Source organism: Rhinolophus sinicus, chromosome 1, assembly GCF_057876585.1.
Source record: "Rhinolophus sinicus isolate RSI-liver-muscle chromosome 1, RSI-T2T, whole genome shotgun sequence".
NCBI lineage: Eukaryota > Metazoa > Chordata > Mammalia > Chiroptera > Rhinolophidae > Rhinolophus > Rhinolophus sinicus.
In genome coordinates this window covers 185,528,960-185,543,545 of record NC_142501.1, presented here as the reverse complement: position 1 = coordinate 185,543,545, position 14,586 = coordinate 185,528,960, and positions in this window count along the sequence as shown.

Below are 14,586 nucleotides of genomic sequence, written 5' to 3'. Positions count from 1 at the left end.
ATTGTGTCAAATACAGTAAGCAAAAAACAAACAGGGTTCTAGGAGACCAGAATAGTACATTATTACTAAGGTTGTTCTCTGGTGTGGGGCTTCTCACGCTTTCATTGCATATGAATCTCATAGGAATTTATTAAAATGCAAATTCTGATTTCAGTGGATTTGAGGTGGGGACTGAGGGGTACTGTTTCTAGTAAGTTTCCAGGGGATGCTGCTGCTGCTGGTTCAGACCACTTTCTGAGTAACAAGGCTCGAGAGCATGAGGAACTTTCTTAAAAAATAGATCCCTACATCATATGTGATTATGTAATTGCATATGTATTGCATCTAATTCTAAATCCTGAAACTCCTTTTCCTATTTGTCTGAAAGTAGGTATTTTAGGTCTATATTTTCTCAAAGTTTTCTCTGTTATTTCAAGATGGATAACGTCTTTATTTTTTAACTTGGCACTTTGAGCATGAATAAATGGAATATTTATTAGAAAATAGATAGATAAAAATGTTGAAGTCAGATGCATAAGGGAGCAATCCGTTGATGTGAATGGTCAAATCTACCAATGACATTTAAAAGCAGTTATTTTGATAAATTGGCTGTGAACTACAGCAAGTGTAGGGATATAGAACAAGACACTTCAATATGTGCCTCAGTGGTATGTGGACTATTTTGAGCTAAAGGCAACCAAGAGCCTGAAGGCTCAAGAGAAACTACTGCCCTCCCCTTTACCTAGAAGAATTTGAATTAGAGGCCTTGTTATCAGAGATAACATTTTTTGACCTACCATGTTCCCTGAAAATAAGACCTAGCTGGACAATCAGCTCTAATGCATCTTTTGGAGCAAAAATTAATATAAGATCCGGTATTTTATATTATATTATATTATATTATATTATATTATATTATATTATATTATATTATATTATACCCAGTCTTATAGTAAAATAAGACCAGGTCATATTAATTTTTGCTCCAAAAGATGCATTAGAGCTGATTGTCTGGCTAGGTCTCTTCCGCATTGGGGGAAACACGGAATCTATATGGCAAGGAAAACTTCTAATTACTGAATTTTTGCTTTTCTTGTCCTACAATGACCATTGTTGTCTCTGAAGCCCCAACACACCTTACCTTATCCTTAGCTCAGAATGCCACATCTACCTCATTTTAACTTTCTATCTCTGAATCTCTCACGTATGTGGAGTCTCTGACTCTCTTATGTATGTGGGGTTCTCATGTGCATGTATATAATTAAATTTGGTTATTTTCTCTTGTTAATCTGTATCACTTAGATTTAATTATTAGACCAGCTCAGTGAAAGAGCCTAGAAAGGTACAAGACAGTTTCTTCCTCTCCCACACAAGCAAAAGCAAAACACAGTCAGTGACAGACACAAAAATATTAATTAGGAAAACTCATCCAAGTGACACAGTAACAAATGCACAATGATTTTACTAGGTAATACTGACTTGAATATAATGAAACATTGGACACCTAATGCGGACTGAATGCATCATGGCTCTTTTTATACCAACAGCAATATCATCTCTGAACTGAAATAAATAGCAGCTACCTTAAGGAAAATAGAAATCCAGAGTGCATTTTTCCATCCCCTGGAGGGAAGAAAATTGCAACAGTAACACCAGATTTGATGTGGAAATGGAACTGTGGGAGCAGAAAGTGCAGATTTAGAAAACAAGAACCATTTGCAGAGAGCCACGGTCCCCTAACATTGGTACCTTCAGAACATCCTGGGGACACCAGGATTTCTACCAGGCCCCTTTAGGCCTCACATCTAATGCATGTTCTTTTTGGTGTGATAATAATTTTTAAAGGTGAAAGAGAGAAAATTGAGAGACAAAACTAATCACTCAGTCCTTTCACATATTCACGAATTTGCTTTTATTCTTCTATTCCCAAACTATTGGCTCTGTGATATTTCTGCGAATCCTAACCTTTGATGGCTATCTTGGGATTTCCAATTTGTTTCTTCTTCTTTTTTTTTTTTTCTTCCTGACTGCTTCTTTATTTAATCCCTCTTCTCTAAGAGGTTTCAATTATAAAGATTGCTTTTCTAGAAACACCAGTTACCCCTGATGGTCAGAAGCAATCACCAGTCAACCCTATCGTTGCCCAATGGGGTCGTGAGAAAAGTGTCCATGGTGGCAGGGATGGAGGTTATGCACAGACTCAGCAACATGGATTTCCACTCACCAGGGTCAGTCTGGCTACAGCCCTGCTGAATGCCCAATCTGCCAACAGCAGGGGCCAACCCTGAACTTCCAGTATGGCACCAATCCCAGCTACCTGTGGTAGGTTGATTAAATTATACTGCTTCTACCAGAGATGCGGTAGGGCGGTATTTTTACTAGAGGAAACAGTTACTCTGGATATGGATTTTCCTTTCCTGCCTGGAATGCTGCTTTGTGGACTTACAGAATAACTTTCCACTGTCATGGTATTACACACTGCGTCACTTCTCAAGTAATTCATTTCATTTCACAGCAAATGAAATGTGGAAAAGGGCCCAAGCTCATAAAGTTCACTGGTCTTCTCATGTTCTCCATCCATCATCCTGAAACAATTAGCTTACAAGAATGATGGAATGGCCTGTGAAAGACTCAGTTATGGTGCCAACATCTTGCAACGCTGGAGAAATGCCCTCCAGAATGCAGTAAATTATCTGAATTCGTGAGCAATACATGGTGTTCTTTCTCCTATAGCCAGGATTCATGGGATGGGCCATCCAGGGGTAGAAATGAAAGTGAGTCCTCTCACTGTTAACTTCAGTGATCCACTAGAAAAGTGTTTGCTTCCTAGCCCCAGAGCTTTAGGCACTGCTGGTCTAGAAGTCTTGGTTCCAAAGGGAGTAATCCTTCCACTGAAAGACCCAACAGTGATTCCTCCTAGAAACTGAGAGAGCCACCTGGCCACTTTGGGCTCTCATGCCACTGAATCAACAGGCAAGAAGGTGGTTACTAACTCACTGGGCTGGTTGATTCCGATCATTAAGGGAAAATGGTACTGCTAATATACAGGAGGGGTAAGGAAAAGTATATCTGCAGTGCAAAAGAAAAGTATCACCCCCAAATTTAAAAATTTAGAGAACTTTGCATCCTCTTATGGGCAAAAGGATATGTGTTTTGGGTTGTATGTGGTATAGGAGGATCATGTTAGGTGGAAACATGAATTTGATGTTGTCTTTATTTGGAGATTAAGTGTGGTTTAAAGAGATGTGAATAGGTGCCAAGTTGATGAAGGAAGGACCATGGTGGCTTTGTAATGGGTCAACTTGCTTAGGCTGAACTGTATTTCCCTGAATTCCTTTCCCTGTATGTTTTTAGTGATGGTGGGCCACAAGGGAGATTCTGGCATGAGATTTTGAGGGAGCAAGTGAAGCAACAGGCGCTTTGTAGCTAACACACATTGTCACGGGTGTGCTGACTCACCTTCTTGGTGTGAGGCAGTGATGGGGCTGAGCTGCTCCACTTTCCCTGGGACCTTAGCTCCTTCAACTCCTAGACCTGAGGTATGTGTTGAGTTCCGTGACAAAGGACCCAGTAATGCAGGGTACCCACCTCTAGGGTCAGAGGTCACAAAACTGACATAGGTGTTAGCCGGTCCTCACGGGTTCCAGCTGCTGCTTTGGAGTCCAGCTTCTTGCTCTCCCTCCTTACTTCTGTCTTCCCTTTCCAAATGTTTGTCCTGTCTTGCAGAGGTTATACCACGTTGCATAGGTCACATTGCAGACAAATCCATATAAATATAAACATAGACACATGTGTGTGTATATGAAAAGCAGAATCACTAAGATATACATATACCTTGTGACATATAGTCTATATGTATTATATGATATATATATATTATATATAACATGTATGATAGTGTGTATATATAGTATACATATGGTATATATTATATATAATATAGTATGTATTATAATATGTAGTATATATTATATATATATATATATATATATATATATATATATATATCTCCTAGTAGCTGCATTTTTATTATTGAACCCTGACAAATACATGATAGAAAGTATATTCTCTTATCATAATGGAATTAATCTAAAAAGCCATAACAGAATGTTTACAGAAAAATCTCTAAACACTAAACAATACACTTTTAAATCACGGGTAAAAGAAAAAGTCTCAAAGGACATTAGAAATGGTAAATGTTGAACAACAAATATACACAGTTTTTAACATTACCCTATAGCACCGGCAGTGCACTCATGCATTTTCTATTAATTGAAGGGTATCTTACGTCGGATTCCCTGAAGCAGAGCCAGAGATAGGGATTGTTGTGCAAGTGATTTATTGGATGAGCTCTCAGGAGGAATGGATTAAGGAACTAAGGGAAAAGGAGAGGTCAGAGAAAGAAGGCAGCAAATGTAGCCTTAACAGAATTCACCAGGATCTTTGGAAGACAAATGATACCATATAATTAACCCACCTTCAGGCAACGGAGCCTGGCCTTTACAAACTAGGCGGTCATTGGCTATAGGCCAAGGAGGGGCTAAGTTTCCAGACATGTCTCGATAGCCAGCTCCCTTGGGTCGAGGTCAGTTCTCCAGAGAAAGGGGCAGCTGTGAGCCATCAGCAGCCAACCTCCGAGGAGCTGGGGCTGGGTGCTCCCCCTGCTAAAGAAGGCTGGTTGGGGTGGGCATCAACAGCATCCATTCAGAAGGGTTTCGTCTATGGACAGAAAAAGGGTTTCTGTGAAAAGTAACTCACAGGGTGATCTGATCATAAATTCCTAACTGGGCAGGTCATGGTGGGTAGTCACTCCCAAGCATATAACTTATTTAATAAAAGATTATCTTTGCCTTAAGCAACCTCTGTCATTGTTTCTGTGCATCTAGGTTAACACACCTTTGAAATGCCTCTTTGCAGAAGTGTAATCACCCTGAAGAAAGCACATAATCTTGTTAACTAACCTGTAATCTAATCCCACCTTGCTTTCTCCCACTTCCATGTAATCTTTTGTACATGCCGTCCTTAATTTCAAATACATAAAAGAAATTGCAAAACTGTTATTCTCTGGAGCATTTGAGATCTTACTCCCTGGCATATGTCATCAGTTTGGCTTAAACTGTTATAAAATTTCTCGACAGGTTTGGATGTTTCTTACATCAACATTTACTTGGCAGAGTCAACAGGATTCCAAAGAAGCCCACCCAGGACCACCCTGCAGACCCGGACCCGGTTCGCTAGGTACAAGCAAGGGCCCGCTGTGCCCCACCAGCTCCCCCCTTCGCGTCGGGTGAAGTGGGATGAGCTTCTCTCAGAATTGAGGGCCTCCTTGCTTTAAGTAGTAGGCCATGACTTCTTTGAGCTGTTTTTAGAAAATCCTCAAGATGGATAAGAATTGAGATAACACAGGAGAATTATATGTTTAATGAAAAGTCTCCAAGGGAGAAGCAAGAATATTTGAATCCTCTACATACCCAACTTGTGCTTCTGGAGTTTTTATTATTCGGTCCGAGTTGGCTATAACAAAATACTGTAGGTTAAGTGGCTTAAACAACAGAAATTTATTTCCTCATAGTCCTGGAGGCTGGGCATCTGAGATCAGAGTGCCAGCATGGCAGGTTTCTGATGAGACTCTCTTCCTGCCTTGCGGACAGCTGCCTTTTCACACTGTCCTCACATGACATGGAGAGAGAGACAGCAAGCTTCCTGGTGTCTCTTCTTAGAAGGGCACTAATCCCATCATGAGGGTCCCACCCTCATGACCTCATCTAAACCCAATAATCTCCCAAAGGCCCATCTCCACATACCATCATATTAGAGGAGTTCAACACATGAATCTGGGTGGGCAGGTAAGGAAGAACAGTTCAGTCCACAGGGTATTTCTGGCTCAAAGCTTCTGACCTATGATAGGCTTGGGGTGTAGGCAGAGAGGATCTCTTACTTCCACAGAGGTGCTCAGAGGATCTCTTTGCTTGTAACCAAGCTTTAATGGGGAACTGTTAGAGTCACCTGTTTCTGTGGGCTGGGAGTTTTCTTACCACCATTTAGGGCAAAGGATGTCAGGTTAAGACTCCACATTACCTGTGAATCAAGAGTCAAAATTCTATTCTTCAGAAAATCAGGACCACCCCAGCCCTTGGAGTGCAGTACAGATGCATGAGAATTTGAGGTTAATTTAATCCTCTTTATTCTAGCCATTGAGGTCCCAATGCACCTGCTTTAAAAGGAAGGTCAAGACAAGGAATTTTCTCTGACAATCAAAGTTATAAAAATAAAAGTCAAGATGTCTCTGATACCTTAGAATAAAAAATAAAGCCTCTGCAGTTCTTTAGATGTAGTTGGCCATTCCATGAAATGTGAAAAGTTATCATTGTTACCAAGAACTGTTTTGGGATCCTCAAACAAAAGATTCAATTTGCATATTTAATAGGAAAAATCTCCAGGGAATATTATAAAATTCTAACTGAACCCTCAAATTGAGTCCCTTTATCTCTACCAAATAATAATAATATTAATTATGAAATAAGAAATCTACCGCTTTGAATATGACACCTAAGAGTTCTGGTAAAATCCTTTAACATGATGGAATCCAACTATAAAGATAATTTGAATAAATAAGCTTTGCTCCAAAAATGCATGAAATCCTTTCATTGTGATTGTTTCCATGTGTTGTTGTTTTTTTCGTTTTTTTGAAAGTTTCACAGGTCAAGTCCAAGAGTGATAGAAAACAGTCTTTTTTTCTTTTTTTTTTTTTAATGGCATGTTTGCATTAGATAGTCCTACATTAGTGTTCTATCTGATCTGGCTTGATTCTGGGTGTTATAATTTGGGAGTGCAGATGGACATGGCCCTTGGAGGGGGAGCTGCTGCCAATGGGGGAAAGAGAAGCATAGTATCCTCTACCTTACCAGAAGAATAGGACAGGCAGTGAGACTTCAAAATGAAAGGGCAGAAAAATGCTCTTATCTCCATCCCTGTAATGAAGTCATAAAAGTCATGACTTTCCCTAAGGAGTAGCCATATGGTTTTAAACAATGCCTTAGTTTGGGTTTTCCTAAAAGCAGACCCCGAGGCAAGGGGCTGGGGCAGATGTTTGCTTTGGAGACAATCCCAGGAAGCAGAAGTGAGGAAGTGGGGAGTGAGACTGGAAAGGGAGAAACACAATAATGAGGGAATCTCCACCCTCATGTGAGGGTTTTTCACAGTACTTTGAAATCATTAGTTAAAATCTAAATATTAAATTTAATTGATTTCCCCTGATTTGAAATTCTTGTCTATCTTTCCTTCTAAAAATATTCCCCTGCTGAGCTCTTCCTGTATTTGTGTCCATATGTGCGGGGGGGGTTAAGCTCAAACCAAGAACACCTATTGGCCCAGCCTCTGCTCGAGTATTTTCTCTGGCCAGAAGGCCTAGGGCGGAGATGTAGGTCTGTTTGGTAAATTGCAACACAGAAAATCATTGAAAAGCCTATCTGCACTATGCTAGAGAAGGAAAAGAGAGATGGTGTGGCTCACGGGAGACCTGGAGGCAGGATAGGGTGATACAGGCGTGATCACCCACCTTTGGCAAATATTTCTTGTACTTTTCCAGTACTCTGCCAAGAGAAGCAGATGTAAACAGCACAAGGACACACGGGTTGGTATGTGCTACGGATCATCAAGGTACACAGAGGGTGTGGTAGGAACACTGAAAAGGGAGCAATCAGCTCTGTCCAGGGCAGTCCTGAAGTTTAGAGTGAAAACAAATGCCAGGGAAGAGAAAGGGAAGATGGAAGACAAGAGGAGGAAGAAAAGGTGAAGGGAGATGAAGGTGATTTGTAAAAGAATTTGAACGTTAGCTCCTAGACTCTGAGGGGCCTGTGAAGAGCTTTAAGCAAAGAGATGTGTAGTAGATAAAGACCTCTCTAAGGTTGCTGCAAGGTCTGGGAGCAGGGGAAGAGAGAGTGTGATTGTATTCGTTTCCTTTGCTGCTGTAATAAATTATCACAGATGTAGAGGCTTAAAACAACACAGATTTATTCTCTTATAGCCCTGGACTTCAAAAGTCCAACATGAATCCTAAAGAGTTAAAAAAGGAGATGTTGGCAGGACTGGTCCTTCTGGAGCCTCCCGTGGGAGTATCTGATTCCTTGTCTTTTCCAACTTTTCGAGACCACCTGCATTGCTTAGGTCCTGGCCCACTTCCTCCACCTTCAAAGTTCATCTCTCCAACTTCTCTATCTGTCATCCCGTCTCCCTTCTTTGGTTGTCTTGCTTCCCTCTTGTAAGGACCCTTGTGATTACATCAGACATAGGAGGATAATTCAAGATAATCTCCCCTTCTCCAAATCCTTGATTTAGTCATATCTGTGTAGTCCCTTTGGATATAAAGTAACATTCAGAGTTCCCGGGATTCGTATAGGACATCTCTGGGGGCTATTATTCATTCTACCACAATGATAGTTTCCAAGTGAGAGACAAGGCAAATGAATTTCTAAAATAAAGGGGAATATTTTATGATAAGGGTGCGCTAGGAAGGAAGACTATGTCTCATTTTCTTTCCCCAATGCAGAATGAGATACTTGTTACAAATGAACAGAGAAGTAACAGATACACTCACATGAAAGAAATTAGTACCTTGGCTGCTTTAGCTTTTTTACCTCTTCTTATCCAATGCTTTCTTTACTTTTTTTTTTTTAATGTGTATGAGTTTGTTTTCATTATGTAAGAGCTGTGATTCCAGGGCAGCAGTGCCCATAGCGTCACGTAAAACGTACCTGTGTTCTCTCTCATGGGACTTTGATCACAGCATCAAAGTTAGGTAACACTGTAGTAAAGACACATTGGTGTATAGGGATTCAGGGAATATATGTAGCTCAATTATTTCCCAAAGTCTTTGAGAGCACAGGTTGCTCTGATTCATATTTTTATCTCCCACAGAGTGGAGCACACATTCTATACTAGACATTTGTTGACTGCTGACCCAGCATGCCTCCCTCCTTCCCTCATCTTAGCAGTGTTAGAGCTTCAAATGTATAAAACACACATGTGTGCATGCTCACTCACACACACACACACACACACACACACACACACACACACACACACACGTTGGTTAAGTCAATCAGCATTTCCATTCCTTGGGCACCAGTGCTAGGACCACTGGCCTTAGCTGATCCTAGCAGAGCAAATCCTGGAACCAAAGAGCTCTCCTGGTATGACGATGTGAATCTGGAATGTTTAGAGACACTTAGCCAGCATGAGATAACAGTACTACCTCTGCGGAGAGAAGCACATTGTTGAACCACTAAAAAATTATCAATTCTAAAGCCTGATCTTCCACTGGACCTTAAATGAGTCAATAAATCCTTTTCGTTCATTAAGGTAGTTTGAATTGCGTTTCCTATTTTTGCAAGCTAACATTTCCTAACAGGTACATATTTATTCCTTGCTGACTGAATGAGAATGAATAAATGACAAACAAGAAAAACCCTTCCATTACAAGGTTCTTCTTAATGCTACTGAGAACATTTTCAGTGTTATCTCATGAAAACATCTGCTTTTCTTCTCGTCTTTGGCATAATTAAGAAAATATGGTCACATAATTTTAGAATTCTATATAGCAAACAGAGATATTTAGAAGTGATTTTCTAGAGAAGGGGTTGAGGGGCAGCAATCCCAATCAGATTGCCGAGAATTGGGGTCCTGCTCTTGGAGGAAATTTTGTAAGGTAAGCACCTTGTTTTTCCATAGGAGTTTGGGGGGTGGCTTTGGGGGACTGATGGAGATGCGGAGGCTGTCAAGGCCACTTGATGATGGCTGTACTGGCTCGAAGACTGCTTCTTACTCCTCATTTAGTGTAATCAAATATTACATAAGGAAATAGTAAAATCAGTTACAGAACTAAAAAGGAATCAAGTTCCCAGGTTACTTATAAATATGTTTAAAAGGCAGCTAAGGGAAAATACCTTAGAAGGAGAGAGAATGTAAAGTGTAGAGTGCTCCACCCTCTTACTCCAAATCCTGCTCCCACCACCAATTCAGTTTAATTCTCTCGACTCCTATGAGCACCCACATGGGGCAGAGAACTGAGCATTTTTGATCCCTTCAAAAATAATAGAATTGACTTCAGGCATCTACATGGTGACTTACGAAAGCCCTTACAAAATCACCTCCCTCTAGCACTGGAACTTCTCCAGACTGACTCTAATCTGTCCTGGTATTCTGCCGGATTTGTCCATTTGTCTTACTCTACAGGCTCTCTGGAAAAAATGCAAAACATAGCTTTATAGAGGTTTAAAATTTCTGCTGACTTTTCATATATGCTGCCTCTGCTGTCTTAAATATTTTAATTAAATGCTACTATATGTATTTCATTCTTGTGTCATTGCAGTGTCTCATCAAAGGCACAATATTATAACTATGACGATATCTAAGCATATTGAACAACTTTTTTCCTGAGTAGTTCATGTAATAGGTATGTAAACCTGGTTTTTCTTTTTTCATAGCAATAATATAAAATACAACACGGCAAAACATATGCAACTCACTTATAAGCTATAGACACCACATATCTTTGTCTTTAAACTGTTCATAATTGGTGGGTTATTTCTTAATGGTGTTGGGAGAACTAGGCAGACTACTGAAGAAAAATAAAGTTATATCCATGGTCCACACCTTACACTTGGTTGAATTCCCTTAGGTAAAAGATTTAAGTGTTAAACATAAACAAACTAGATAAAAATGGGAGAATTTTAGAAAATGTAATCGTGAGTGCAGAAAGCCTTTTTATATGTGTTACACAATTCAGAAACGAAAAAAGATTGAAAAATTTTTTCTACCATGTAAAAGCCCATTTGTAAGAAGCTCTTAATTACATATATTTGGAAGTAGCTATGTGGAGAATTATTAGCAAGCTGTAGTTAGAGCAACATAATTTACACATTAATTATTCTATGTATATATGTGTGTTTATGTGTATATATGGGGCTGTGTGTAGACTAGTGGGGTCCTCAGAGCAACTCCTTTCCTTGTCTCTTCCCAGTCACTCCAGAGTCTATATCCTCACACAGCATTAGAAAGGCTGCTTTCTTCCTTTTCCACCTTTGTTTGCACTGAGAGGTGGGAGAAACTGGGGGTTGGCAGAGAAGAAAATGACTGCTGGGCTGCCTACTAACAGGGAATGGAGTCAAATTGAAAGCTCACTGCCTTGAGGATCTTGAGGATCTGTAGCCCAGTCTGTAACCCCAACCCAAAGCCACCTGTCACTATCTGAATAAGGGCCTTCATACATGGAAGCTGTCCCTCATCTGACAGGGGCTGTTTGAAAATATTCAAAGAAGAAAAGCATGTGAAAATAGGATGGGTTTTATAGATTTTATTATTATTCTTAATTATTATTATTATCAGCAGTGACAATGACATGGGACTTGCAAATTGAATATATTTCTATTCATGCCAGGATGAGTTCTCTGACTGTCCCAGGGCCCAGGAATTCTAGGAAAAATACTGGGACAGAGCAAGGTTAACTTGCTGGCGTAGAACACAGGCAGTGGTTGTTCTTGCTGAAATAATTCCGCTGGGACAACAGAAGCGACTGCTAGCAGTGGGAGGGGCCTGGGGTGCACACACACACACACACACACTCACACACACTCTAGCCCAGGGTGTTTGGGCCATCTGGGGGAATGAGAGGAACTGCTTTTTGAGCCCAGAAGGATGTGGCATGGAAAAGGTGTTAGTATGAATAGCAAGCTGTCCCTGTTACAGGATTGCATATAAAAAGGAACAAAATCACAGCCTAGCTATCTAACCATCTGGATTACAGCCCCAAATACTCCTTGGGGACAGCCCAGTTGTGGCTTTCTCCTTTGCTCTGAGATCTGATCACAACGATTGGCTGTCATAGTCTCTGTGTTCTGAGATCAGTCCTTCTGCCCATTTCTGCAAACCTAGCTAAGTCTGGGTCTCCTCTTTCGTAACAAACATTCTCTAACTGCAGTTCCTCTGCTGTCATCACAGAGCCAGGACTGCAGAACTTCAGTCCCTGGTTCTACATTTCTTGAGATAGTCACCTGCTTTCTTTTGCCTGTGTCCTAATCTCCAAGTTGTCCCCTCACTCCTCTGTTTCAGGTTGGGTTTCCCAAGAGTCCAGCCTGATTAAAGCATTTGTGTGAGTAGTTACAGAGCGGGTTACCACTCTGGGCAGCCTGAGTTCCATCCTGCCAGGAACTTAGGGAGACAGTGAGAAAATGCATCAGAGTTTCCCACCCTACAGGGCAAAGCATTTACTTACTTTCAAATTCCCATGCATCATTAGCTGAGGGCTGCTTGGGGAGGATTAAGTTGCCTACAACTCTGGCTGATCCCTGCCTGGACCAAGTGCAAGAGCTCAGGCAGAGTCACAGGTCCTTGCAGTATGACACTTTCCACAGATACTGGAATGGTGAAGTCCAAGAGGACATGGGCAGGGCACAGCAGCCTCTGCAACAGCCTCCTGGTCCCAGTTTTCCTATTTGTAAAATGGAGGTAATACCTGCATCACAGATTTGTCTCTTCTTACAACATTGTGAGCAGCACTTAGCACAGTGCTTAGCATATGACAGATAATCAAAAAATGCTGATTCTACTCCACCCTCCACACTCCAGCAATCTCTAGTAGAATCCACCAGAGATGAGAGGACAACCTCTATGAGAATTATGTAATTACATGTTCAGGAGTCCCCTGCCCGCAGCCTTGAACATACACTGTCCTGTACAAAGGGAATATTGACTGGGGAGTGAGGTTATCGCCTCCTCTTTCTGGAAATCATGACATCTGTCAGTTTCATCACCTTAGGTGTAGGGCAAAGTGAAGCTTGCTTAATAATGCTTATCTCTAAATCAGCCTTCTGCCAGAGACAGCAATTGGCAATGGACTTTCTCTCCACCCCTTTCACTCTGTCCTGGCCTCTAGAGAAAGTGAATCTGTAGCCTTTGACCCCTGCTGGTAAGCTCTGCCACATTGTAGCAAATGATGGTGGTTTTTTAAATAATTTGTCCTTAATTGAGATTCTTTAAAATATTTCCATGGACACCTGTCAGATACATACATATATATATATATATATTCTCCTTTGCAGCTCTTATGAGATAGGCACCAAGATTAGTCCCCTAATAATAAAAATTAAAGCAATTAGGATTAAGATATTTTAAGTGGTTGCTAAATATGCCAAGTATTTTGCTTAAGTATAATGCACTTCAGGTGTATTATTTTATTTACTCCACACATGATAATGTGCTATTTTTATCTTCCATTTTACAGATGAGTAAACTAGGTCTTAGAGAAGTGGTGACTTGCCCAATGTCCCAAAACTAATAAATTGTACAGTATACCTTTACTGTATATCTAAATTTGTGTAATGACAAGTTACAGACTGAAGTGGTGGGTATACATACACATTCATGCATACAAACATGCTCACATGTCTTCTGCTTCTGCAATGAATGACTGTCACAGTAATGGTACGTTCTCCAACTTGTGTCATTTCTCTGTGGCTGATGGCCACATATCAGAGCACTAACAAACAAGTATGATGATTCTCCTGCTCAGACTGGCACAGTGAGTATACGTGATTGTGGGAAAAATGAGATGATGGAGGAAGAAGAACACACGCCTTGTAACCCCAATTGTCACAAGTACATTTGATAGCCAAATTGTTCCACATCTGAAGGATATACAATTACCAACTGCACACAAAATTAGCTTCTGGTTGGACCTTAGAGAAAGTAATTGTCTGTGGACACAAGAAATACCTGCCCCAAGACCAATAAGATCCTCTGCTGCAAAAATTGGAATTGGAACAAAGAGCCATTAGAGCCTCTCTGTTTAGCCAGAAATGCAACACAAAGTCGGGAGCTGTGAGGGAGCAATGTGCCCTGTGCCCAGAGGAGCAGAAAAGTCTGTTTACCAGAGAAAGATCAGTGAAACAGTGATACATAAAGAGGTAGAAAAATGAGGTTAAGAGAAAGAGCCATGAGGGCTTGGTGGCTCCCCTTTCCGGTGCCTCCTGGACCTCACTGCACACCTGTCCTGGAGTCCCTGAAATGTCCCATTATCCTTTTAATTCAGATCTATATTGGTTAGTTAGTTGGTTGGCTGTTTTTTGTCTTAAAGTAGTTTAAGAGTGGAAGGGGGTTTTAGAGGGAAATGTCCCCCCTTTTTCTCTGGTAAAACGTAGAGAATTTTCATTCACCAATCCTTCCAGCAGAGCCTCCAAGCTTCCCTCAGCGTCTGTTCCTGTCACAGCTCTTCATGCTCTTCTCCAAGTGTCCCTTTTAAGCTCCACCTGTGCTCTTTGAAGGTTGCTTCATAACAGTTCTCACCAACACTGTCATGCAGCCCTAATCCCAGATTTATCATGTGGTGCCCATTTTTACAATAAACAGGATAGACACCAGGACCTACCCCTTTTGAAAACAACCACTAAAGTACATCCCTCTAAACTGCTAGAGATGGCATGACACAGGCACTGGCTATTTTCCGAAAAAGAGCTAGAGGGCTCATGTATGTTCTTGGAGACAAGGAAAGGGTAGAGAATGAAGAGAGTGTAGACCAGATGTACATTGGAATTACCTGGGGAATTTTCATTT